Here is a 25,832-nt window from a genome sequence, read left to right as displayed (position 1 = left end):
GAGCAGGAAAATGGCCGAAACCAGGGGGGGGGGGGGTGGGGGGGGGCGAAATTTTTGTATACGCACACAACACGGGGAAAAAGAAGAAAACCCCTTCAAAAAAAAAAAAAAAAAAAAAAAAAAAGAATTAGGACACATTAGTTTTACAGGGAAGGACAGATCCTGAATCTTGAAGGAGTAAGGGACAATGATGCATTTTTACTTTCCAGGTTTTAAATTTTTATGTGGTTTTATAACTATATTTATAATGATTTAGGTCTAACTCCATGTCAGCTGTTTAAGCTAATCCATCTGTCCTTTCATGGTCCAGCCTGCATTCTGCTCAAATGTCCTTCGTTTGCTATCATTCTGAAAAGTGTACAATTAATTCTGTTATTTATATCAATTTCCTAAATTTTAAAGCAATATTTTTCAAAAATTTCCAAGGAGCACCAGGTCAATGGTATATCTGATGATGAGGCAGGGGTTGCATGGTGAAATACGTTTGAGAAACACCATAGGCCAAACCCTGTCTTTGATAATTACTTGTTGGAAATAAACAAGTCTAATTTAATTTTAACTCAGATTTCCCCCAAAATTTAAATGACCATAGGCCAATTTTCCATTTAACGTCAGTTAACATCCCAAGGAATGAGTATGCCAAGATATGTACTATTAAGACTGTTTTAGAGGTATATGTCTTCTTGGTGGCCTCAAAAGAGGTGAAACGGAATCTACTAAAATAAGATTCAAGATATAGACTTAGAATCTGTCAGAGAATGCAAATCATTGTTATGTTACTTTGTAACAATATTCTCCTCTCCTAACAGGATGAAAAACAAAGCCATCTCAGACAATAAATTCTCAAAGATGCTTTAAAAACTGGTTTAGTAGATTTTAATTCTCCCCCATAAAAATGATACTATGTAGACTATTTAAAAACAAAGACCCATAAAAATGTTTTGAAGGAAGACTAATGTCCAACAGGATGTCTGCATCTATATACAACCTCAGCTCTGCCCTTTGCTCCCACTAACCATAACTCTGATAAGAAGTCAGTCACTACAAGGAAACAAATGCCCCTAGGCCAAGACATGTACTTCAAAAATCACTATCAAAACAACTATCATCTAAGAGTACCAGAAAAAAAGTGAAACAGACTTTAAAAATAATGTCAGAACCCAAAATAAAAAAGTTTTGCTCCAATTTTTGCTTTAGGAGCTCTAAAAAAAACATTATCAAGTTATTAGAGAAGACAAGGTATTGGGGAAAGAGGACAAACAAAATTAAAATATCAGCTTACAAAAGCCAATCGCGATGTTTATGAATCAGGCAGGAACGATCTGAAAACAAAAATAAAAAGTTACTAGTTTGATATATTTGCACATGCATTTGTTAATTGTAATTTTGAGATCATTGTAGGTTCATACTCAGTTTCCCACAACAGTAACATTTCACAAAACAACAGTACGATATCACAACCGTTATGTTTATATTAATACCATCTACTAGTCTATTGCGATTTCCTGTTTAATTATATCATGTGTTTCACACAGTTTTATCACATGTGTAAGCCCACATATCTACTACTAGTCAAAATATTAAACAGTTCCATCACGAGGATCCATCATGTTGCCCTTTTACAATCACACGCCACCTCGTCTGCCACAATCCCTTTCTGCCCCGCTCCACTGCACATCTATTTTTAACACTAAAATAATAACGGCCATTTACAAAAAGTATTTTGCTCCCTGTCCATAGTTCTATGTCTTCTACTACTACTACTACTAGTACTACTTCTTCCTAGTTGTATGTCAATTCTTGAGTGACTACTTTTAGTTTTCTGTATTAAAGTTTTAGCTTAAGGAATAAATTCTCTGGAGAGAAGTTTTTCTCATTGTTAGCACAGCATAGATCACTCATTTCAAAAATCCAAATGCAAAAAGTACGGGAGGCAGAAGTGTCTGCACTAACAGATTCTGTATTTTCAATATATTTCTAACAAGAAACCTCTGAGTGCTTACCATGGGTCAAGCTACATATTATACGTGTGTGTGTGTGTGTGTGTGTGTGTATGTGTGTCTGTGACTGTGTGTGTCTGTGTGTGTGTATCTCATTTAATCCTAATACCAAGCCTTTGATGTATGCACATTGACCCCGTTTGGACGAGGAGAAAACTGAGGCACCAACTGATTTACAGGTTGCCTAAGGTCAAACAACTAGCAAGTGGCAAATCCTGAATCTTGGGAGCAGACTCTGGGAACCCAGACTACCATCCCTCAAGGAAACCCATGATAAAGTAAAGATATTTTGGTGTCACTATTCATTGCTATGACAAGTAAATCACCCGGTTATCGGTGAGCTTCATTTTAACATACCGGAATTCAACAAGGAAAATATCCAAAACAATGATGTGTAAAATGGAAGCAGTATTTTATTCAAACACTAAATGCTAGAAAATTGCCAAAAGCAAACGTTGGAACATACAGAAAAGATTTTATATTATGGCAAGAAACTGTTCACCAGCCCTGACACACAGTCTTAATATTCACTGGGATTGTCAGACAGCAGTTTATACATAGCCAAGATTGCTCTTGAAAAAGACATATTCAATTGAGCAGAGATGATGATGGGAAAAATGAAATTTTTGAACAGATGAAAGCTTCAAAATTAGGCTCTTCAGCCAATAGAGACATCTAAAACTCCAAAGATAATGTTCAGGTTATAGTAATTTAACAGACACCTATGGTGACAAACTTTCTGTAGGTTATTAGCTTAATAATATAGCATTGTAACTGAGGATTAGTAGATATTTTCTTCTGTGAAACTACACAGCACATTTATGCATAGCTGTGACAGTTCTGCCTATCATCCAACAGTGCTTAAAAGGTGCCTACTCAATAAGCCATTGATATGCTGCCTCAAATACCCTGACGAGGCTTTCTTTACAGTGCTGACTTTACAGACGCCTCCTGGATGATCTAAGTTCAAGAGGCAGCCAGGGGAGGAGAATGCATTATTAGCATGGTTTGGTGTGCATATGACCGAGTTATACATAGGAACTAGGGAAATGGAGCTCTGAAATTCACCTTCCACGTGAAGACACATAATATTAGTCTCGACTTTCTGGGAGGGAAGTCAATTCATTACTTCACTACCACTTAAATATATGAAAAATGTTTTCAGTTAAAAGAGTAGCTAAAAAGAAAAAAACTTCAAAATGCTTATATTTTATGAGATTTCTAGATATCACTATTAATTGATTTTAACTAGCTTTATAATCTCTCCCAGTTACTCAAGACTTTTCTTTTTTAAAGACAAGGTCTCTGTCACCCAGACTGAAGTGTGGTGACGTGATCAAGGCTCACTGCAAGCTTCCAAGCTTGATCTCTGGGGCTTAATGAATCCTCCCATTTCAGCCTCCCAAGTAGCTGGGACTACAGGCATGTGTCACTACCCCCAGCTTGGTTTTTTTTTTTTTTTTAAGTAGAGACAAGGTCTCACTATATTGCCCAGGCTAATCTTGAACTCCTGGGCCCAAGTGATCCTCCCACCTTGGCCTCCCAAAGTAAAAACTCACATTTTCTTAAAGGTAGGTATAAGCAAAAAAGATCAGGGTGAAGGAAACCCTCTCCTCCTTTTCAAATACCATCCTCTGATCCCTGTCTGCCTTCCTCAACAAGAAGCCAGCTATCCATGGCTGGGCCAGCGTGATAAACTCAGGGGACACTGGATACAGCTCTCTTATCAGTATCCCAGAGTTAAGACTTTTATAAGCATTATTATTTCAAGAAAACATTGTGTCCTGGTCTTCTTGAGTAAATATAAGGCAGATGGTAATCTTAATTTTCTCTGGAAGCTCTATCTCTGAAACATGGGACAAAATAGATGTCAAAGTTCTAAGAATGACGGAATTCCTCCATGAGCTGCGTTTATCTCCAACTCTTTTCCCAGGGAGACACATACATAAAGCCCCCTTTAAGTTTAGCATGCCTTGTTTCTCATATCTTTCTAAAAGCATAGTGTTTATTTAGAATAAGCTTTCTAGTTGGTCTGCTAAGCTTTTTCCAAACATATAACATATAAACTGAGAAACACTTTTCCATTCCCACACGTGATGTTTGCCCAGTAAGTCTTGGTGAGATGACATTTTTGCTATTGCACCCTTTACTGACCAACGCAGGCATGGTCAGTTTTTAGAATTTTCAAATGCTTTCATGTAAAATGGTGAGTAGTAATGATTATGCCTAAGCTAACATCCCTTTCTCTGCTGCTAAACATAGTCACCTGGTGGTGTACGGTATGAACACAATGCTTGTATGATTTCTCAGTGGTTCATCATTCCAGAATATCCTATAAGATTAACTAAATGTTTCATATTTATTTTATCTATCACCTCAGCTATAACATTTATGTCACTGTTTTTAAGTTGTTAAATTCTTAGAGGATAAAGACTATATCTGTCTAATTTTGTTTACAAAGAATAGCCATGCACAAACACCCCATAAATCCCCTTGTGATGAGCACAATCACAGCAGAGTTTATGGCAGGTTGGCTCCACTTCACCAGAGGTTCTGGAGGAGGAAACCGAGATATTCCCTGAAAGGCCATCAGGGACTACTGTGGGCACCCTCCTTTGACGTGCATTTACCTGCCAGGAAGATGATATCCTTTATCGTTTTACATGAAAGCATTTGAAAATTCTAAAAACTGACCATGCGTACCTTGGTCAGTTCAGGCTGCAACAGCAAAGTGCCACAGACTGGATGGCTGAAACAACATTTAGTTCTCACAGTTCTGGAGGAGAGAAGTCTGAGATCATGGTGTCAGCATGGACAGGTTCTGGTGAGGAACCTTCTCCAACTGTCTACTGATGACTCTCTCATCCTCAAAAGGTGGGAAGAAAAGCCAGCTAGTCCTCTGCCCTCTTCTTATAAAGGCACTAATCCCATTCCTGAAGTCTCCACCCTTATGGCCTAATGTCTTCCCTAAGGCCCCGCCATCCAATACCATCTCATTATAATTAGGGTTTCAACACATGGCTTTTGGGGGAATACGCACATTCAGTTCATTGCAATGACCTTGCATAGACATGAAGACAGGTCAGGCATGTTTGAAATAACTCATAGTCTATAAAATCTCGCGCCAAAAATAACAGAGGGAGAAAAATTCAGAGCAGACCACTTAAAACCCTATGCACATTTGTAATCACAGCGCTAACTAAATAATAATGCATACCTCAGGGATAACTTGAAAAGCCCTGAGAGGCAGCTCAGTGTGACTGTGTCCATGCAGGTGTTTCTGGATGAAATCAGCACTCATGCTGGTGGACTTGGGGGGAACACCACCCTCCCCAGTGTGGGCTGGCAACATCCAATCCATTGAGGGTTCAAATAGAACCAAAAGGTAGAGTAAGGAGGAATTCACCCCTTTTTCTTCCTGCCTGCCTGAGCTGGGACACCAATCTCTTCCTGCCCTTGGACTAGGATTTAGACCCCTGGCTCCTCTGTTTCTCAGGCCTTCAGACTCAGACCAGAATCACACCACCAGCTTTCCCAAGTCTACAGCTTGCAGACAGTGGATTGTGGGATTTCTCAGCCTCCATAATCATCTGGGTCAATTCCTCATAATCAATCTCTCTCTCTCTCTCTCTCTCTTGCTCTCTCTCTCTCTCCATATATGTACACATGGGTAAACAGACTCTAACTCTGCCAACTCAAATTCACTTGGATTCTAGAGACTGCCCAACAATTATACATTTCCCTACTCTTCAGTCATTTCATTTCACACCTTCTCTCCTATCTTGCAATTGCCCTCCCCACTCCTAACACTTACATATAACATCTCTCTGTTAACATCTCCACTTCATGCTTCTGGGAGACAAAAGCTGTTGGATAGGGTATCTCCACTTTCTAGCTCACAAACGTCCCACATACCCACAAACTTGCCTATATCCAAAGGAGGATGCACCCTCCCTAGAACCAGAGGCCAACTCCATCTCTCTGTTCCGAATTTCTTCTACATTTTCTTCTCCCTTTATACTAAGATACTTGTCATTGACACATACTATGCTCTGATATTCCCTTCTTTTTTTTTTTTTAGACAGAGTCTCACTCTATCACCAGGCTGGAGTACAGTGGTGCGATCTTGGATCACTGCAACCTCTGCCTCCTGGGTTCTCCTGCGATTCTCCTGCCTGAGCCTCTGGCACGGCTGGGACTACAGGAGTGTGCTACCACACCCAGCTAATTTTTGTATTTTTAGTAGAGACAAAGTTTCACCATGTTGGCCAGGATGGTCTCAATCTCCTGACCTCGTGATCTGCCCACCTCGGCCTCTCAAAGTGCTGGGATTACAGGCGTGAGCCATGGCGCCAGGCCGATAGTCCCCAATTTTTAAAGAACAAAACCTTCACTGACCTCCAGGTCCTGCTGTACTCCCACCCTTTCTCAGACAAACTTCTGAAAGAACAGAAATCTTAGATAATCCCATTTCCTTACCTCCACTCATTTCCAACCCATTCCCCAGGCTCTAATCTCTACTACTCTATCAAAAGAGCCTTATCAAGGTCATCAAAGCAATTCTTATTATCCTCATTTTTAAAACCAGGACACTGAGGCTCAAGAGAGATTACTAGGTTGAGACAGTAAAAACATATCTTCCCTTCAAGATATGCAAGAGCCCAGGGCTGCCCCAAGGCACTTTTTTCAGGATATTAAAGGCTTCATCTTCCAGGGACCCAACCCGTCTTTCCTCCCTTTTGTCATGCCCCTGCATTATCTAGCAGACACATTCCTTAGAATAGCTCATTGTTTCATTATTTTTAATTGAGAAAAAGGATCTTGCTTTGCCTATGAATGTTTTCAGCATTCACCACTTGGTGTAAATTATTTAATTGTTCCAACCACATGAGAATAGGTGGCTTTAGCCCCTTTGTACACATAAAAAAATTGTGGCTGAAAAAGAATAAAACCTTTCCCAACATCAGACAGATAACAAGCATCTCACTGTTTCTTAGTTGTTTCCATTAGATGATGACAAGATGCGGGCATCACTTTGACAGATGTGACATGGTCCCATTATGTCCATGAGGTTGGAAAACCTAGAACTGATGCAATTTTGCTATGAGGAAATACCTCAGAAACTTGACTTATATTTTATAATGGAACTTTATAATGAGGATTTTAATTGTCAAGATATGATACTCAGTGTTGGTGATTAGGGCATCTTCCTTCCCTAGTTCTACTATGGAAGCCAAATTGGTAAGCATGAGGTATGGTAGAGAGTTATGTGCTCACCCCATAACCTGTCTGGTTTTCTAGGCATATAGACATTGCACTCACTCAGTACTGCCCTTAACCTGGGCAAGAGGGGCTCTGCCTTAGGATCCATGCTCCATTCCAGCCTTGATCTAGCTGCATCATTTCCTTTAGAGTCAGGAGTCCAAAGGCCTAAGTCAAAGATGCCTACCCAAGCCTAGACTCCTTCTCCTAGGCTATGCTCCTGGTTCCCAGAACCATGGAATTCCTTGTCCAAAGAGCTTCAAGCCTGCTAACCAGGGACTGCACAGGCTCTTTCCCAGATCTGTGTTTTTAAGGATAGACTGTACCCCTGTTATATGCAACCCCTAAACCCAAGGGGTGGTCAAGGGGTTGCTGTTTGCCAGAGATGTGGACACAGCAGGCAGATTGACCATAGAACAGTTAGAGAAGGTAAAACAGGCCAGGGCTTAGTAGCCAGCTTTCCCCCAGTGCCATGTTCTAGAAGTAGACTCCAAGAAGTCCACATTCAAACAAGGTTTTCCAGCAAATATCAGGTGAATTGGTCAAGGAAAGATCTATTTTGGATTTGGTTGGTTAGCTTTGGACTTAATTGGTCTGCCTAATTTATATCTTATAAATATTTAGATGCATGGTAAAAGTGTTTCTATTTATATCCTGGCTTAAACTCTACTCCTTTAAAATTAGGAGGGGCATGAGATTCGTTCTAGGCTGTTAATAAAAAATTGATTATGGAGGGAAAACCATTGAACATTTCCTTTCTGAACCACAGCAGCTGAGAAGGCCAAGTGTCCTATAAAGTATACAATGACAAAGGTGGTACACCCACAGGCTTGAGTCTCTCTATGTGATGCAGAGTCTTCTGCAAATCCATGGTGGAGTTTACTGCAAGCAAAAAATAAACTGTTTTTGAATGAAGCCACTGAGGTTTAGGGATGGCTTGTTAGCACAATATAAAGTTAGCCCATCCTGACTGTTGGATTGAAATTGGTACCAGAAGTAGGGTGCTGTTTTAGCAAAAACCTAAAATATATGACCTTGGTTTAGTGGTCAGCAAGTAGGGAGGAAACTGATTTTAAGGGCCAGAAAGATAGTGATGTGTTTTATACAGTGGCAACGTATCTAGTAAAACATTTGCCTCTACTACTTTTGGAGGCAGATCTCCTGCCAAATGAACATGTAGCTCTAAAGAGGCAAGAAGAAAACAATTGAAATATGGTTGGGCAGGGTGGCTCACACTTCTAATCCCAGCACTTTGGGAGGCTGCGGCAGGCAGATCACTTGAAGTCAGGAGTTCGAAATCAGCCTGGCCAACATGGTGAAACCCCACCTCTAGTAAAAATACAAAAAGTAGTTGGGTCTGGTGGCATGTGCCTGTAATCCCAGCTACTCAGGTAGCTGAGGCAGAAGAATTGCTTGAACCTGGGAGGTGGAGATTGCAGTGAGCCAAGATGCCACTGCATCTGGGTGACAAAGTGAGTGAGACTTGTTTCAAAAAAACAAAACAAAACAAAACCACACAATTGAAATGTTTATTGGTTATTACTGGCTTTCTTTGACAAAGTATTTCAAGAAAGAGCTGATCTCAGAAAAGAACTATCCAGTTTCCAAGAAGTGAAAGGGAATGAGTAGACTGCAGACATTTCAGATTTTGCAACTACAAAAATTAACTTCTTCTCCACCCCTACACTAACAGTTAAAGATAAGACTTTGAAGATCAAAAGCCCAGGAAAACTTTTTTTTAAACAAAATTGTCTCAGGATAAGGATACATAGTATATCCTCCATTAAATTGTTTCATGTGGATAAGATGACTAAGAGAATAGAGCAGATTAAAAGTGAAGCTTTCTAGTAGAAGCCAGCCAGTCCGAAGATAACTTCCTTTAGGACCAGAAAGACAGCTATGGGAGCCAGAATACAAATCAATGTAGCAAATCGGAAAACCAGGACTCATGCATGACAAAAGTAAATATTAGGCTGTGTTTTCTAGCACACAGAACTGATTGGGGACAAACAGATAAGAAACCTTCCAAATTTGGAGAGAACTGTGCTGCCAAAAAGAATAAGCTTATCAGCTGAAGTCTTAAAATGACCCTTTGGCCCCCAACCCTCTATATACTGGAAGTGGACAGAGAGAGTTGCTCAGTTCCCAAATGAGGCAAATTCTCAAATGTCTACTTTATATGTAGCTAAGGAAAAAAAAAAAAAAGAAAAGAAAAGAACTCCCTAGGGGGTAGAGCCAGTGCTTCTAAAAATGATGAACAAGATGGTAGAATCAGGGACTAATCAAGAAGCATTTTACTCCCCAGGCTTCCTGGAATCTGGTGAAGGATTTCAAAACTGTTACGGACCAGAGACTCCCTAGAGTATACTGGTGAAATTTATAATTTGCAATGCTGGAAAGACTAGGTTTGGATCTTTATTATTTTGATAATCTCAGAAAGGTGTCAGAAAAACCAGCAATTTTCCTATATATTGTAGATTTTAAAATCTCACAGTGAATGCCATGCCCACATGTTCCACATTGTGTCCTCTGAGAATATGAACATCTTTCTCCCCTCCCCCCCACTGTTTAAAGGCAATTTTCCAGATTGCAGTTTTAAACATCTCTGAATGTGACAAGGTATTACAATTACAACGTATGACACTGATTTTACACTCCATAGAAACGCAGACAGATTTAACAAGGCAGCCCTACTTCACACTAGCTCTTGAAATCTCAAGTAGGAGCGAAATGAAACTAATGGCATTATAACTACTACTATTATTATTCGTACAAAAAAAAAAAAAACATGGCAGATGATGAGAGACAGCAGTGTGACCACTGGAGCAACTCATATTCAGTCCCAACATTTTATTCCTGCAAAACCCACTGTTACAGATTGAAATGTGTCCCCAAAATTTAAATGTTGAAAACCCAACTCCTAATGTGGACTGTATTTGGAGATAGAGCCATCAGGGAGGTAATTATGGTTAAATGATGTCTTAAGAGTGGGGCTCTAATCCAATTAAAATTCTCATTATAAATTCCCATTATAATACATGTCAGTTTCTGATGTATTTGCTCATAGCAAATTTGCATTAATTTCAAATTTTCTGACCTCATGGAGGTAATTGGACTATTTCACATCTCTCAAAGTGATGCCCTTATCTTACCATCAACTAATGGGAACAATTAAGTAACAATAAGATAGAACCATCAAAAAGGACAGGCACACTGTGCTCAGAATCCAAGTGATCGGAGGTCAAACACTTGCTGCATTACTTATTAACTGTCTGATATTGGGAAAGGCTTCATTCTTTCTCAGCCAAAATTTTCTTATTTGTACAAAGGAGACAAAACTATCTATTCTCAGGTTGTTCAGACAATTAAATAAAATAATTTACAACAAGTGGTCAATACGGAAAATATTCACAATAAAGGAGGGTCCCTTTCAATTTAACCTTAAACTAATAAAAAAGTTAAACTGTAGTGTCATGCAGATATTTATATGTACGTGTTGAGCTACACTTTTTGTATCATTCAATAAATGATGCATAATTTTTGGCTTTTGCTTTTTTTCTTATGGTGTTTCTATTTTGTTGCTTTACTTTGGGAAAGGCGATAAATGTTAAACTAAACTGTTAATTTGAGGAGTAAGTTGAGCCAAGGAAACATGATTCTAAACTACAGAATTTCAACAGGTTTCTATGCTTTCTGTTTATGTGTAAACCATTTTGGCTTAAGTTTCAAATTATGTTTACCTCCTGTAAATATCTGTTAAATAAATTTATGAATGTTTTCTAAGTTAAATATCTTTAAAAGCTATACTGTCATAAGATACTCATATCACTTAAAATTCAAATGCTATTATGATACATATGCTTATATAAAATGTTTCAAATCTGAAATATAAAGGTTGTTTTTATTTGCCTGAAGACTAAAGGAAGAAAGATCACCCTTTTTTAAACATTTCATAATATATTTTCCAGGGATGAAAGGGAAAATTTAACACTTGATGGGCTCAAATCTTAATTATAAAACAGAGGCTTTTGTTTCAAAGACTAGTAATAGTATTTCCATAAAATATCTATGTTACTGAATATATTAATGGTGGCCAGCCATAAAATTAAGGCAAACAGAACTGAAATCTAGACCTCTAATCTTTTTCCCAAACATCAAGGATAAAGGATGGTCAGAAGCTAACCAAAACAAAAAACTGTTTACCTAGTCACTTTCCCACCATTGTCCACTCTATTTTGAGACCTGCTGAGCCACATCTTCCTTTAAATTTTCTTGATTTAGGGTTTCGTTCTCTCCCAACTGCTATGATCACAATGGTGACACATAAAGAAGAAACACTGGGTGATTTGAGAGAACTTTAACAAGGTCTGGACATTTCTCTGACTAGGAAGTAGCTGACCCCATTACGCCTCTTATTAGGTGGATCTGGGAGAGTCCTATCACAGAGCTGTGATGTCTGCATGTATGATTACAAGCAAAAGTTGGCCAAGAAGGCTTCAATGAGAAGTAGGTGAAATTGAATCAAATGAAGGTTTTTAAGCACCTCAAGCTCATAAACAGAAAGTATGGCAAAGGCTGCCAGTTTTCTCTGATATTCATTCTTCCCTTTTTTCTTTGTAATATAATCTCTGAATTTTAAATGGACACATGACTCCTCAGCATAAGAACATTTCTTAATGTCCCTTGAAGATAAAGGTTGTCACGTTACTGACAGGATGTAGGCAGAAGTGTCACGTGCAGGTTCTGGGTATTGTCCTTGAAGCAGGAGCATAGTCTTATTTATTCCTTTGTTTTTTGTTTTGTTTTGTTTTATTTTTTTTTCTGACTGAAATACAGACATCATAGGTAGAGTTTGGCTAGCCATCTTTGATCATGAGGTAGACAAACAGAACAAGGATACAGAACTTAGAGTTCAGAAACAGACACACATACTCAGGCATTTGATTTTCAACAAGGGCACTATGCATTTCAATGGAGGGGAAAAAAGGCCACAAAAGATTCCAGAGCAATTAAATTTCTACCCTGAAAAAATTAACCTTGGCCCTTATCTCACATCATACAGAAATTAATTTGAGATAGATGATGGAATGGTCACAGATCTAAATATTTTAAAAAATGGATATCTTCATGATTGTGGGATAGACAAAGATTTCTTAAACAGGACAAAAAACAAACTATTAAAAAACTGATAAACTGGATTTCATTAAGATACTAAAAAACAGCATTAAAAGATAAACAGAAAAGTCATAATCATCAAGGAAATGTAAATGAAAACCATGAGACCATGAAGCCATGAAATATCACCTGAAACTCACCAGAGGGCTTAACATATTGATAACTTAACAATATCAAGTGCTGATGAAAATGTACACTGCAACTACAAATCTTATTGCTAGCAAAAGCGTACACATACGCATTGAGTTTTGTAAACTGTTTATCTACCCTATGGTCTAACAATTCTAGTTTCAGATTTGTTCCTTGGTGAAATACTGAAAATGTTCACGAAAAGACATGTGAATGAGTATTCCCAGCAGGTCTATTTATAAGAACCCAAACTGGAACACACCCATATAGCTATTAACAGAATGGATAAACAAATTGTGGTATATAAACCACAATGAATTCCTACTTAGAAAAAAATACACAAAGAACCACCTATTGATAGATGCATCAACACAGATGACTCTCAAAAATTTATGCTGAATAAATGCCAGACACAAAAGACTACATCCTGTTTGGTTATACTTAAAATTCAAGAATAATTATACTTAAAAAATTATACTTAAAATTCAAGAATAATTTTAAGTGTAATTTGGTTATACTTAAAATTCAAGAAAATAGGGAGACTTAGGTGGGAGGATCACTTGAGCCTGGCAGGTTGAGGCTGCTATGAACTGTCATCCTGTCATCATGCAACTGTACTCCAGCCTGGGTGAGAGTGAGATACCATCTCAGGGGCGAGGTGGGAAGGAACAGACAAAACTAATCTACAGTGATGGACATCAGAAGAGTATGATCTGTTGGGGAGGTGCTGGCCAGGAGGTAGATGAGAGAATTTTCTCCTTCTTGAGGGATGTAATAATCTCTATCTTGCTCTTGGTTGTAGCTACACAGGTATACATATATGTACATAAACTCATCAAACTATATACTTGACTGGCAGTCTTCATATGTTTTTCTTCCCACCTATTTTATAGCTCAACAGAAGCAGAGAAAAAGTACTTTATGAAAGATAAGTAGGCTCTTTTTACCTTATCCATTGCCCAGCAAAGGTTATTAGGCAAATGTAAAATTTTCTACTTAAAACACCAAGCAAAGTGTGGCTAAACTTTACTGTTTTTCTTACCCCCAAATAAGCTAAAATTAGATTACTCAAACTTTATTCATTAGAATCAACAAAAACTTAGAAGGAAAGTCCAAAGAAAGTAGGAGTACACCAGTTAGTCCATAGCGACTATCATGGTCACCAAAGTGAAGGTTCCATAGTATGCTGACAGTGAAAGCAAGGCTTTCATTGTGTATGTCATTTTCAGTGTGTGTTTTATCATAAATGCTTCTGTTCAGTAATTTTATTTAACTATTGCTTTATTTTTAGCATAAAGGCAGTACGGCATAGAAGAGCGAGCAAGGGCTTCGATTCAGACAAACCAGTTTTGCCACTTATTAACTATATGGTGTTAGGCAAGTTTCCTAATCTCTTTGATACTAAGTTTCTTCACAATTTAAGAGAGATAATACTACTTACTTTGCAAAATTGTAGCACAATTATAGTAGGTACTTTTGTGATAGCTATTTAGCAATTGCTCTTTATATGCAAAGTATCATGTCAGGCGCTTGAACCCTATCTAAGAACCTGATCATCTGGAAAAGACATTTAGATATAAAGATTGGTGATGAAAGGTAAGAATTTAACAAGGGCTATAGGTTATAAATTATAGGGTTTCCATCTAGCTAGTAGGGTTGTAGAGTGAGTATTCTCTGAATAGAGCCTGGAAAATTGTTAAAAATTAATTGGGGAGAAAATTTAAGACAGAGGAAATGGCACAAATAAGAACACAGCTGCAAAGGCAGGAGAGTGAACCCTTTAGGGGCTGCTGAGTGGTCAGGACCACCTGTACCACTGGATTAGTTTTGAGAAATCAGAGAAGAGGCCAATGAAGTAGTTAGGACCAGACAAAAGAGTACCACTGTCAAGCTAAGAAGCCAAGAACCTCATAAGTACTAGGATGCCACTAAAGGGCTTTTTTCAGGGAACTGACCCCAGTGGTCATTATACATGATGCAAAGCGAAGAAAAGTCAATATAGGGAAAAATAGCATAGGGTGACAAGGGCCTAAACCAAGGTGCTGAGGGGAGTGAAAGAAACAGAAAAGAAATACATTAGAAAGTTTAAATATTTTTTCCTGTATTTCAGAATGCAAACAGAAGAGAAAGTTCAAAAACTTTTTTTAAAAAAAGGATCATTGAGTTTCCCTGAATGATACAAATAGCCCTGCCTTCAACTTCAAGATGATCCTAACTGACCCCTAAGCTCCTGAAGAGCAAAGATATGCCCCTAAGCCAACAAAACACAATGCCTGGCATAGAAAATGCTCAGTACAGCACTGGTGAATGAATCTTTCAAACTATTCCAAATACTGAAATCTCCACACACAAATAATACAATGTATTAATGATGTAATATGAAACACATAAGAAAAGCTAAAATCACTTTTCCATTTTGTTTAGCGGCCATTTTCCACAATACATGCCAAGTTCTGAATTTGCTCACACAAGAGCTCTCTCTATCTGTAAGCTTATCAAAAGACTCAGATATAAATCGCTCCAGAAAGTTGGGAATGTTGCCACCTCAGTTGCTAACTCCTGTGTAATGTTGTTCTAGGAATCCATCATTCATCATGTCCTTTGCTATAACAGAAGAACAGTCACTTTATGACTCATGAATATTACATGAAAAAAAAAACTAAAACAGTAAATTAAATCCAAATCATGTAAATAAATATGTGTAAGGTTACTTAAAAGTACAAGATGATTTAGTAATTAATTTACTTATTACAATAATTTAAAATAACCTAACACTAAGAAATGAAGAAAAAATGAGTGCTTCCCAGGACTAAGCACAATTCTTACCCCTTTTTATGTATTAACTCATTTAATTCTCTCAACAACCTTTTAGGTAGACACTTGTACCTAAATTTCACAGATGAGAAAACTGAAATACAGAGAAGTAACTGCCCAAGATTATATTACATGGCAGCAGAGGAGCAGAACTAGGAATTGAATACAAGCAATCTGGCCTCAGAGTCCAGTTGATTCAGGAAAAAAAAAATAAAATACAATACAATTTATGATATAAAACTCTGAAAGAACTAGAAGGAGAAGAGAACTTTAAACATCCAGCAACAACATCATACTAAGCTTCAGTGCTACAGAAGTATTCTCAGGGAGTCAGGAACAAAACAATGCCCATCATCAGCACCGCTATTCTTCATTGTACTGGGGGTCCTGGCCAGTGAAATTAGACACAAGCAAAAGAGTAAGAGATATGAAGATCAGAAGGAAAAGAAAAAAAATCATTTCTTGCAAATTATTTAGTTATGTAAGTGAAAAATATAATATTATTTATGAAGTAATAACTAGCTGGTTAGAAAACAGGAAACTAAGAGAAATTATTCACAATAGTAACAAAAATCATCAGGACCTAGAAATAAGAGTAACAAAATATGTACAAGTCCTTTATATCATATCATTGAAGGACACAAAAAGAGCATGTGAGATAAATGAAAAAATGGAATACGGCAAATATGCTCTTTTTTCTCATATTAATCTATAAATTCAAAGCCATTTCTATAAAAATCCCAACAGGACATTTTGGGAAACTTTATAAGTAGGTACTAAAACTCATATGGACTAGAATAGGTCCCAAAATAGCCAACTCATTAAGAAGAAAAAAGAAGGCTTGTGCCCTATGACATATCAAAATCGTTATAGAGTTATCTTAGGAAGATTTGTTCAGGCATTATGGAAAGCTAGATATTCTAAAACAAACAAAACCTTGTAATACTTGCAAAGCTCTAAGGAATACTGGGAAAACATCCTTTAAAATGTCAGATATTTGTAATTTTTCATGCCATCAAACTAAGAAAAGTCATAATTTCAATAGATGCAGAAAAATCATTTGACAAAATTAAAAATCCAGTATACATACATATAATTACTAGCTCTGTTCCCAGAGGGCCAAGAAATAGTAACAGCTCAGTAGCAGCAAGGACACCTAAGCACACAGATCTTGGTTTCTAATACCATCCTCCAATAAAAGGAATCAAGACATTTTGGAGAAATGACTGATTCTAAGGCTGAGGAAGAGAAAATACTAAATAAGCCTGGAGCATCTCATAGTGCCAGACAGTAAGGAAATGGTAAACAATTAACTTTTTTTTAATGGGGACATTTCAAACGGACAAAAGAGCCAACCTGAAAAAAGTCCCAATGCCAAAGCCAGAACAGTTAAGAAATATAAAAATGATAATAGATTATAGCTCAAAGATTAAAATAAACATCCATGAATATACATGGATATAAATAACTGACTGAATAATAAGTCAATGGGAGAAAAGGGACCAATCTTACTTAGAGAAGAATTCCTGTTAATAAATGTAGAAACAAGAAAGAAAATGGAAAATCACCATTAGAATACCACAATAATAATTGCTACAGGCAAGATCCATTGAACACTAAAATGATTGGGCAAAACGTTAAAGAGAAATAGAATATTTGTAGTACATCAAAATATTAATCACTGTTGTGGTTTTAACATATGTCCACAAATTATTTGATACCCCTCCCTTTTCTTGACTGTGGGCTTTCTTGTAACAAATAGACTATGGAAAAGGGAAAAAAGTAATGTGACAGTAAGAAACCCTGGCAGACCCCATCTTGCCACGTGATCAAAGTTCTCATCATCAGTTGATGTGGCCATCATATGCTGCCATAAGTGATGCAATGGGAAGGGCACAACAGCTCTGTAATATTCTTCTTTCAAAATCCATAATCTCAGTCTAATTCTGAGAAAACATCAGATAAATCCAAATTAAGGTGCATTTTTTTTTTTGAGGTGGAGTCTCGTACTCTGTCACCAGGCTGGAATGCAGTGTCATGATCTCGACTCACTGCAGCCTCACGAGTTCAAGCGATTTTCCTGCCTCAGCTTCCCAAGTAGCTGGTACTACAGGCATGCACTTCCACGTCCAGCTAATTTTTGTATTTTTAGTAGAGACGAAGTTTTACTATGTTGGCCAGGATGGTCCCAATCTCTTGACCTCGTGATCTGCCCTCGGCCTCCCAAAGTGCTGGGATTACCGGCATGAGCCACCATGTCCAGCCTGAGGTGCATTTTACAAAACACATGACTCTTCTAAAGTGACAATATATGAAAGACTAAGAAACCGTCACAGATTGGAGTAAACGAGGAAGACATGAAAACTAAATGCCATGTGATGCATAGATTAGATCTTGAAATAAAAAAAGAACATTAGAGGGGAAAACTGTGGTAATCTGAATAAAGTCTATAGTTTCATTAACACTATTGTGCCAATGTCAATTTCTTAACTTTGGTACTTCACAAGGGTTATGTAAGATGTTAACATGAGAGAAAACTGGGTGAAGGGTATACAAAAACACTACACTATCTTTGCAATTCTTGTAAATCTAAAATTATTTCAGAATGTAATGAATTTGAAAATTCAGTACTCATTTGTGAAAGCAATTCTCAATTAACTAGAAACAGAAGAAAATTTCCTCAATCTGGTAAAGAGGATCTACAAAAAAAAGTACAGTAATAGTGAAATGTTGAGGTATTCTCCCCTTAAGATGAGGAAAAAGTAAGGCTATCCGTTGTTAATACTTCTGTTACTGTTAAATATTGTTCTAGAGGTCCCAGCTAGTGCAATAAGGCAAGAAAAGGAGAAAAAGAGAATAGAGATTGTAAAAGCATAAACTTTTTTTCAGATGACATGACAGCACATTCTAAAAAAACAAACAAACAAAAACCCAAATCTGTATACTATCAGAACTATAATTAAATTTAGCAAAGGCACAAAATACAAGATCAATGTATAAAAATCAATTTTATTTCCCTACGCTAGCAAGATGTTTGGAAAATAAAACTGGGGGAAAAAAACTCCACCACTTACAACAGCATCACAAAAACATTAAATGCCTAGAAATAAGTTAAACAATGTGTAAGTCCTCTACACCAAAAATACAGAACAATGTATTGTATTTGTATTATGGAAACACTTTTTTTTAAATGGACATTGACAAGCACATCCTGAAATTTATATGGAAATGCAAAGCACTTCAATAGTCAAAACAGTTGTTTTAGAACTGTAAATTTGGAGGGTTTACAGTACCATGTCTAGACTTACCATAAACTACAGTAATTAAAAAAGTATAGGTGATTAAAGAATGGATGATTAGTCCAAGTGGAACAGATTAGAGTCCAGAAACAGACCCAAATATATGACCATTCATTTCTCAACAAAGTCCCAATGCAATTCAATGGGAAAAGAATGGTGTGTTTTTTTTCAATTAATGTGTAGAGTAGATGAATGTCCATATAGAATAGAACATAAATCTTGATCCCTACCTCACACCATACATAAAATCAACTGGTGATAATCACAGACCCAACAGCTAAAACTGTGAAACTTCTGGAGGAAAACAAAGGCAAATGTCTTCAAAACCTTGAGAGTCGGCAATAACATGGGTGGGAAGAAAATTTTATAGGTAGGATGCAAAAAAGCACTAACTTCCACTCCCTTCCCCTTTTGCCCACTCCTAAATCCTGATAAACCAAACTTCAAGGAATAATTCTGCTCCTCAAAAGGTAATATTAAGAGAATAAATGGGCAAACTTCAGGGTAGAAAATACCTGCAAACATGTACCCAACAAAGGTTTCCTATCCAGATTAGATTAGGAATTAAAAATCATTACCAAAAAGATAACCTAATTTTTTTAAATGGGCAAAATATTTTAATAAGCATGTCACAAAACAAATCTAAATGGCCGATTGAGATATTTTAAGATGTTCAACATTATTAATGTTTATCGAAATACAACCAACCTATCAAAGATCATCAATTCAACTCCTTGGTATATAACTGAGAGATATATGTCTACCAATGGAAGTTTGAAGAACATTCATCACAATTTAATTCTTAACAGCTCAACAATGAAAACAACTCAAATGTTAACTGACAAGAAAATGAATAAGCAAATTGCTTGTATTATATATACATATAATGCAATATTATAGAAGAGGGGTCAACAAATTTTTTTCTGTAAATGATCACGTGGTAAATAGTTAAGGCTTTGTGGGCCATATGGCCTCTGCAATAACTACTCAACTCTGCCAAATGGGCATAGCTATGTTCCAATAATTTCTTTTTTAAAGATGGGGTCATCTCACTCTGTCACCCAGGCTGTAGGGCTGTGTCATTTTAGTTCCCTGTAAGCTCAAACTCTTGAGCTCAAGAGATTCTCCTGCCTCAGGCTCTTGAGTGGCTAGGATTATAGACAGGAGGCATGGAACCAAGCCCAATAACATTTTATACACGAAAACATGCATTGGGTTGGAAGTGGCCCATAGGCCATAGTTTGCCAATCCTTGATATAAAGCAAAAATAAAAACAAACAAAAATACACATATACACAACATGGATGAATACAATATGAACAAAATAATAAACTGTATGACTCCATTTATATGAAGTTTGAGAACACTTGAAAATAATCCATGGTCACAGATATCAGGACAATAGTTGACTACGGAAAGCAAGTAGCTCCTTTGATAGGAAGGGCAGAAGGAATGAAAATGTTTTATATGTTTATCCGTGTAGTAATTACAAAGGTAAATACATATGTAAATTTCATCAAGCTACACACTTTATTTTTGTTGTTGTACGTAAATTATAGCTCATTTAAAGAAAAAAAGAGAATTGTACAAAGATCAGAATATAGAACTAAAACAATTATCTAGACTTCAACATGGATAAAAAATATATATTAAATACATTAAACCTACCTTAAAAGATGTGGGTGATAGAGTAAGGAAGTCTAACAGAAGTCTAATTGTAACTCCTAAAGGAAAGAATAGGACAAAAATGGGTGAAAACAAAGAAATAAAGATAAAATTTTCCTGAATTGATGAAACATAAACCTTAGCATATTTTATTTATATATATAAATTTATATGAATATATTTAATTTCTATGTAAACTCTATAGTGAGATTATACATATAATCTATATATAAAGTGTATGTATGTATACATATTACACATATACGCACACCTATATACCTTGCCCCAAAAGTCTCTGAGTACAAATTATTCTTGATGGCACAAGGAACAGTTAAAACCATAAAGCAATTCTAGAATTTCAAAGAATTGGTAGCATTGACATGTATGCTGACTACAGTGCAAATGAGAAATCAGTAACAAAAGGATAACTCACAAAACCTTCCACATTGGAACTAGACTACTTTCTACAAATCTCTTAGGGGAAGAAAAAATATCACATGAAAACATTTTAAATTCTTAGAACTGAACAATGTATTACATACAAAGCAATAGTAAATGAAGATCTGCAGTATTTTCAGATGAGGAATAAACCAGGATAAAGAGCCTGGAAATAAGCCCAAGCATATCTGGGTACTGTAAGTGACAGAAGTGGCACTGCTAATCACTGATATTGAGACAATTAGCTTTTCACATGGGAACCCGAAAATGAATTAAGCTCGATCTCACAACATAAACAAAATATACACATCTAAACATGTACATATCTCAGGTAACTTAAAGAACGAAATGTGGACAAAACAAAAAATCTTAGAAAAATATTCAGAATATATTTCATTAATAGTAGAGAAGAATATCTTAAGACAAAAAGCACAAAGATTAATGTCCATAGTTTACTATCTGCAAGTATATAACCAACAAATATTTATAGTCAGAATGATTTCCAATAGAAATTTCTGCAGTGATGGAAATATTGTTGTATAATATGGTATAATGTAAAATGTATAACATAATAAAATATAAAAGTCGTATGTGGCTACTGAGCACTAGGAATGTGGCCTAGAAGAATGGAGGAACAAAAATTATTGAGGTAAATACAACATGTTAGCATTTGAAAACCCTGAAAGTGTGTAAAGTTCTGTGATTTTTTAATATACTTTTTAGTGTTTCACTTTTCGCAACAGAATTTGATTTTAGCTTAAATTACTATATAAAATATTCCGGTTGTGTACAAAATATGTAAATGTGACTTTTGAGAATGCAAACACAGCAAATGATATTTTCTTCTAAATACTTTTTGAAATATAGTAAGTTATAAGAATACATAAAGAATACTTTAACAAATTCTGATATGTCCACCATGGAATTTATGAAAGAAAACATTACTGACAAGTTCCCTCTGTACACCTCCCTGAGCAAGATTTTTTTTTTCAATTTTATAAAAAGAAGCCAGGAAATATGAATAACAGACGTAGAGCTCTAGCCTCAGGCTTCATTTTGTAACATCCATATTTTAATATTTGGGGGAAATGTGACATTCTAACCTAGTGTGTATCATTTAACAAAGAGTTACAAAGTAAACACCCATGTAACTGTTGCCCAGGTCAGGCGATAAAGCATCTCTGAGCCCTTGACCTTCTCTTCGCCGCCAGGAGATGACCATTAGCTTGACTTTTTTTCTTTACTACTTTTAATGCCTGTATGTGCGTTCCTAAACAATAGCTTTGCTCCACCACGTTCTGAATTTTACATAGATGATATCACACCGCATTCTTCAGCAACTTTTTTTTTTTTTTGGTTCAATACTGAAAGGCATTTGTGTTGAAACACAAAAATACTTCGTTGGCCACTGTACAGTGTGCCCTTTTTATGAGTGGTGTATCATGTATCTTTTTCCTTCAGGTGGGCATGATGGCGGCTTCCAGTTTTCTGGTTTTGCAGTCAACCTTCTTGTACACGTCTGTTTGTGGGCATGTATGAAAATGTATCTAGGGCAGTGGCTTTCAAACTTTTTTGACCATGACTCATACTAAAGAATGACGTTTTACATCATGACACACATTTGTGTATGCATGAAACTGAGGAGAGGGGGAGAGATTCATAAAGAAAACACCCTATGACCTTAGAGACGCTGATGTTCGATTCTCCGTCTGTGTTTTACAAATTCTGATCATCCACTTAAATGACTTTACGACCCATTAAAATGAAATTCAAGTTCTGAAAAACATTGTTCTAAAGGGAGAACACCCAGACTTGCGACTGCTGGATCAGGAAACATGGATATCGGACGTCGTCAACTTTTCCAGATCCTTAACTGTTAAATGTTCTTATCTAAGCATATATAAATTTACCACTATTTAACTTCAGAGTGAAAAGCGTGAAACATCAGTTAACATTTTATCTTTTCCCTCGGTCATTAAACAATATCAATCACTTACCATGTGCTAAGTAAGCAGCCTCTGGGCCCAGCGAGACTGATGGGTTAATACATGGAGGGGCTACGGGAGAGGACTTAGGGGACCCAGGACCTCAGTGAGGCCCCAGAAAGCACCCGAGACGGGCCTCTGATCCTGCCTGGGAGGGAGGGGTTAGAGGATTCCTGGAAGAAGGAGGACCTAAGCTGGGTGTTTCTATTTTTGATTTTTATTGGTTTCCTAAAACATGAAAGTAACACATTTTATGAAAACAAAATATTCAAAATACAGAAGTACATTCAGTAAAAGGTAGAAACCCCCACTCCGCCCTGAAAGTTGGGTGCGGAGAGTAAGCAAGTTGCATCATCTGCTGTCCCGATCTAGGAAATGTTTAGGAGCCCACATTTTAAAATACTTTTAAGAGTATGTCTGATTACAGTCGATAATACTAGAGCATCAAAATAATCATATTTTCCATAACAGACGAAAGTGCAAACAGTTACTGTCTAGTCCCACTATTACTTTCAACAGACTTTTGCTTCTTTTCCTTGTTCTGTTTTTTTTCCCGGCCCGTTGGCGAGGCTAGAGCGCCAGGTTGTAAGAACCGGGTCCACGGACCGCATACCAGACACGCGCGAACCCTCCGGCGGCGGCGGCCCGGGGGGCGGCGGGACTCGCGGTGGGACGCTCTGGGTTGCGGGTGACGATCTGCGGGGTCCCGTACCCTGCCCCGCTGAGCCCGGACCCACACGTAGGCAGCGCGGCAAAGGCACACCCTCCTCGCGGCCGCAAGCCCAGCGCCGTCCTCGCAGCGCCGCGCGGCAATGCTCGGCCACTGCCGCCCCTGCCCGCCCGCCGCGGCCGCGAGCACCCGGCCACCTACCCTGCGGGCGACGACCCCCGGAGCTCAGGCGAGGCCGTTCCAGCGCGCTGCCTCCGCGGCCATGACGGACCCGGGGAAGCGCCCCGCGCGCCAAGGCCCCGCGCTGCTGCTGGGCTGCGAGCTCGGCTGCCCAGTCCGTCTGTCCAGCGCCCGCCGCGAGAGTGAGTCCAGAGCACGCCCGGCCGTGTCTAAATCAAGGCTTGGGGCGGTACCAACGGGCTGAATGACAAATGGCAGATGCCGTGGGCTTTGCCGCCCGCGGCAGCCAAGAGGATGGCTGCAACGAGGAGGCCGTGCGCAGGCGGGGCGGGGAGCCGGAACGGCGCGGCCTTGAGGAGGGCGCTGGGGCCCCTCGCGGGGGCGTCACGTGGCAGGAGGAGGCCCCACGGGGGAGCCAGGGGTCGGCGGCCGGCGCGGGGGGAGCGGAGCGGCACCCACAGGCCCGGCCGGCCGGGTCACCAGAGCCAAGGTCGCCCAGGTATGGCGCTGGCGCAGGTAGACCCGAGCCAGCCCGGAGCCGCGGCGGAGCCTGCCCGCCGGAGTCTCTGCTAGGATGGGCCGCCCCAGCCCAGGCACACACACGAGAAACGCCATAGATGCGGGGACGCGGCCATAGGCCAAACTAACTTACCCCGGTGCCGGTGGCGCCCAAGTGCGGCTGCCCCAAACGTGAGCACTGACCGTGCGCCACGCACTGTCCTGAGCACTTCGCAGGTAAATACGTGTAATCCTCACGGCAGCGCTGGGAGAAACACCCGTTGCGCAGCTGAAGAAACGAAGACGCAGAAAGGGGAGACACAAGTAATTTTATGATTATGGGATCATACTGTGTCTGCTTCATATAATTTCAAATTTTTTAATGTTATTGGAATTTCCATAAAATACAGAAGGGAATCTCTTTTGCTTTCTTCCCTGCAAGACGAGCTTTTTAAAGGCCTATGAACATAACGTAAAAAGGTTGAGAGGTGTAAGGAGTTCACTACATGTTTCAAGTTTAGACAGGCTCACAGCTCTGAAAGATGAGGTTAATTAGCATCATGCACCTCCACCCGCTTTCACCCCCCGCCTCTCAATTTCCATTACTTCTATTACAAAGCTGAGAACATTTGCAATTGCTCTGCAACTTTTATTTTTCCAGATGTTGTCTTAATTCTATCTTTAAATGAATATGATATTCACTGTCACTTGTCCATCCCTGAATTTTTATTTTTATTTAAAGTTCTTGATGGACTTTTTTCTTTTTCAAGTCATATTCCCAACCAGGGTTCATAGAGTGCTGCCATGTTTGAGAAGATCTGGGTTTTTTTCTCTCTACATAAAAAAAACTGAGCTGGGTAAATATTTTTAATCCACACCTTCCTCCAAAACCTAACACAACAAGACGGCAATTGCTTCACTGATTTTTTTTATTGTTATACTTTAAGCTCTGGGATACATGTGCAGAACATACAGGTTTGTTATATAGGTATACACGTGCCATGGTGGTTTGCTGCAGCCATCAACCCGTCACCCACATTAGGTATTTCTCCTAATGCTGTCTCTCCCTTAGTCCCCCACTCACTCCAGACCTTGGTGTGTGACGTTCCCCCTCTCTGTGTCCATATGTTTTCATTGTTTAACTCCCACTTATGAGTTAGAACACGTGGTGCTTTGTTTTCTGTTCCTGTGTTAGTTTGCTGAGAATGATGGTTTCTAGCTTCATCCATGTACCTGCAAAGGATATGAACTCATCCTTTTTTATGGCTGCATAGTATTCCATGGTGTATATGTGCCACCTTTTCCTTGTCCAGTCTATCATTGATGGGCATTTTGATTGGTTCCAAGTCCTTGCTATTGTGAATAGTGCTGCAATAAACATATGTGTGCATGTGTCTTTATAATAGAATGATTTATAATCCTTTGGGTATATACCCAGTAATGCGATTGCTGGGTCAAATGGTATTTCTGATTCTAGATCCTTGAGGAATCGCCACACTGTCTTCCACAATGGTTGAACTAATTTACACTACCACCAACAGTGTAAAAGTGTTCCTATTTCTCCACATGCTCTCCAGCATCTGTTTCCTGACTTTTTAAGATTACTATTCTAACTGGCGTGAGATGGTATCTGATAAGAAACTTCAGCAAAGTCTCAGGATACAAAATCAGTGTGCAAAAATCACAAGCATTCCTATACACCAATAACTAACAGAAA

The 25,832-nt window shown here is 38.4% G+C and overlaps 1 protein-coding gene across 13 annotated transcripts in view; it reads right to left on the bottom strand.

The window, feature by feature from the left end:
- PLAGL1 (PLAG1 like zinc finger 1) overlaps positions 1 to 24,399 on the bottom strand; it is a 68,580-nt gene extending 44,181 nt beyond the window's left edge. For 10 of the 13 annotated variants that reach the window (XM_032274547.1, XM_032274559.1, XM_032274546.1 and 7 more), the window contains exons 1-3: positions 23,639 to 24,259; positions 20,348 to 20,403; positions 1,283 to 1,322 (exon numbers count right to left, since the gene is read on the bottom strand). The gene's annotated coding sequence lies outside the window, so the exon portion shown is untranslated. The other 3 variants (XM_032274545.1, XM_032274551.1, XM_032274548.1) reach the window with 3 other exon arrangements.
- Positions 24,400 to 25,832: the final 1,433 nt, after the last annotated feature.

Source organism: Sapajus apella, unplaced genomic scaffold, assembly GCF_009761245.1.
Source record: "Sapajus apella isolate SASKATOON/1434 unplaced genomic scaffold, GSC_monkey_1.0 scaffold6, whole genome shotgun sequence".
In the NCBI taxonomy this organism is placed as follows: Eukaryota; Metazoa; Chordata; class Mammalia; order Primates; family Cebidae; genus Sapajus; species Sapajus apella.
The sequence above is the reverse complement of the archived record's forward strand: the minus strand, read 5'-3'. Positions and strand labels throughout refer to the sequence as shown.